The 2,943-nt window shown below is 33.7% G+C and overlaps 1 protein-coding gene across 1 annotated transcript in view; it reads right to left on the reverse strand.

Annotated features, from left to right (window-relative positions):
• Slit2 (slit guidance ligand 2) overlaps positions 1 to 2,943 on the reverse strand; it is a 390,230-nt gene that overhangs the window by 380,542 nt on the left and 6,745 nt on the right. The window lies entirely within an intron of this gene.

A 2,943-nucleotide genomic window follows, 5' to 3' on the forward strand; every position in this document is an offset into this window, starting at 1 on the left:
TTATGTTAGGTTAGTGGAAACTAAACAATTTGAGTTAATAGACATATTTTCCAGGATTTCTTCCATTTTTGCACTATGAAAATATGTGCTGGTCTAGTTTTCCAATGGAATAAATATCCAAAGAAAAAATTGGCAAGAAAAATATCATTTTGAATATAAAGATGTTCAAATTTGAAGCACTTAAAAGCAGCATATTTGTCACTATACTTAAACATTATTGGGGAGAAAAGACGGAGCAGCCCTCATGCCTGCCTTTATTACGTCTGCAGTCTCAGAACTGGAGGGTGAAAGGCACTGGTAATGTCAGTGGAAAGCTTAGTAGCCAAGATTTTTCCACTGCATGCTATTGGTTCTAGCCAACATTAAGCTAAGCATGTATGCATTTCATTTCTACAGTATTAAAATAAATATCAAAATAATGGCAGCCCTAGAAAATGTGGAAAAACTTTCTCATAGCCTTGCATTTAGGTTCTGAAGGAATTTTCTAAAGGAAAAGATAATTTCCACTACTGGAACCCTAAAGTAGCCCAAGGTCTCATAAAAGACCATAAGAGAGATAAGTCTCTAACTCTATAAGCATAACATCTAACTGCACAGAAAGTAGAAATAAGCAACAAAATTTTACACCTGCATACACGATTCCTGTGTCCCACTGTTACCTAACTATCTAGACTATAGCAGCTGTAAAATATCCTGAATTCATAATTTTGTTTGAGTGAGGGTCTGCTGGTGCATGGCTGTGCTCTCAGCTCTCTGGAGGCGGAGGCAAAAGCACTGCCGGAAGTCCAAGGCCAAGCCTGGACTACACAGTGAGGCTAAGTCCTGCCTGGGATCATAGCAAAACCCTGCCTCAAATGATAACAATCATAACAAGAATGATAATGATAATTCTGTATGGAGAATTTATTGCAGACTAATATATAGGCATTTTCTGTGAAGTATTTTCACCCATTATGCACCCATCTAATTCTTTATATTTTGACTGAAATTTTCGAGCCACATACATTCTGTTATTTGGAAAACAGGTCTTTCTTTTGCAGCTACTGTTTTTATTTACAAATAATGGTTTTCTCACTCCAGTGTAACACCAAACTAAGACTAGCAACACCATGTTCTTTCTTACAGATTAAAAGTTTAACGTATTAAAAGGTCAAGAGCTTATCTCCACTTTCAAATTTATCTTCATTCTCTAGATTGTGTCAGAACTCCATCTCCATAAAATTAGAAAAAAATATATAACTTTGAAAATTTATAAAATGTCATTCAGGACTGTCTCATTCCAAAATGAGAACAGCTTAGAGCTATAAATTACTCACAAATAAAATCAACACCTTATTTGATTTTGTTCTTCATATAGGTAGTGAAAAGTAAGTCACTCCTCTGTCTGAGTGGCATTTATACAATAAATCCACACTTCTACATCTTTTCATAATTTAGAGTGCAGTGTAAAGTTGCCCATCTGAATTAGGTTCTCACAGTTCATGGTTAAAAGTTAATTTATTGATCACTTCCTGTCTTGCATACTGCCCGGTGGTGTATCTGGAAAATGCGGTGCGTGTTTTTGAGGCTAATGGCAGCGACTAAAATATGGGAATATACCAAAAGCCATAAAAATTTGAGTATGAAACTCTCAAGGAATTTTTTTGTTATTGTTTTTAGTTTTTTTTTAAACAATGTACTGAATAAAATGTAAAATAGTTTCGCAGTAACTTGCATGCATTTCTTAGAAAAACTGCTTTTCCACTTAATGTATTTAAAGAATAAATATTTGAAAAGTGTATCCACAATGTTCCTAAGAAATGGTTTTGAATTCCAGAGTCCCAAGGAGATGAATTAGCTGTCAGATAACAATGTGCTTCCATCAGATGGACTTGGCAGTTGTAAACAAAAGGAATCTTCTCAGCTTTTCCTCACAAATATGAAATATTTGCTCTCGGCCAACAGCTGGGGTGATTTAAAGAAGTCCTGCATATATATTAGTTTTCATTCAAAACTACAAATCCTCCTCCCACTCTAAAACATCTGACTCAGGCTTAGGAAAATAGAAAATTGTTCTGAGATGAAGTGACATTCCCCGGGGAAGTGAAAGGCAAAAACTAGTACCTACTTAGAACTCTAATCAAATTTCAGATCATACAGCATCTGGTTAATAATTTTTAGGGAAAGGTAACTTATTCAAGATGAAAGTTCAGATGGTACTCTGCAGTTCCTGGAAAAATAATAACAAAGTGTGTTTTGTTCTATTGTTCCAGAAAACATTTGAAATTAAATGTATGCAAAGTGGAGTCTGCATGAAAAGCCATTATGACTCTTTCGGTGACTTAAAACCTGTTTATAAGCCAAGATATAGAGATTTCCATGTAATGACTAGAAAAGTGCTAATGATAAAAGTATTGATTATATTACTGAGTCATTGAAAGCATATCAATACTTTTTCAATGGGTAGATTAAAAATATCATTGTAAGTTACTCACTAGACTTTAACCATTCATGAAAGCCAATGAAGGAGATCAAAGGATACATACTTTCAAAGCATGTACCTATTAATAGGTTATGAACTTAGGAACTTCATTTTGAACTCAACCAAATGTTTATCTTGTTTTTTATCTCCCTCCAAAATCAGCTCAAACTAGTGATTTTAAATGTATTTTGAATTCCAGAATTATATTCACTATGTTGTAATATAGATCATAACAAAGTTTTACAGTAAAACATAGTATACATTTCTGTATTTTATTTGAGGTTATAAGTATGTGGGCCATACAGTCCCAAATATCTCAGAAGATGACAAAACATTTTTTCTAATTAGGGAGGATTACACAGAATTAACTTTTGCCCTGAGACCAGGGAACCTCAATGTATGTTTTGACTAGAAGGAGCACATTTCATTATTTTAAATAAAAATTTTATTTTTATCTCCTGTCATTATTTAAAGTAGGCATG

The sequence above is a fragment of the Octodon degus genome, unplaced genomic scaffold (genome assembly GCF_000260255.1).
Source record: "Octodon degus isolate 3935 unplaced genomic scaffold, OctDeg1.0 scaffold00006, whole genome shotgun sequence".
In the NCBI taxonomy this organism is placed as follows: domain Eukaryota; kingdom Metazoa; phylum Chordata; class Mammalia; order Rodentia; family Octodontidae; genus Octodon; species Octodon degus.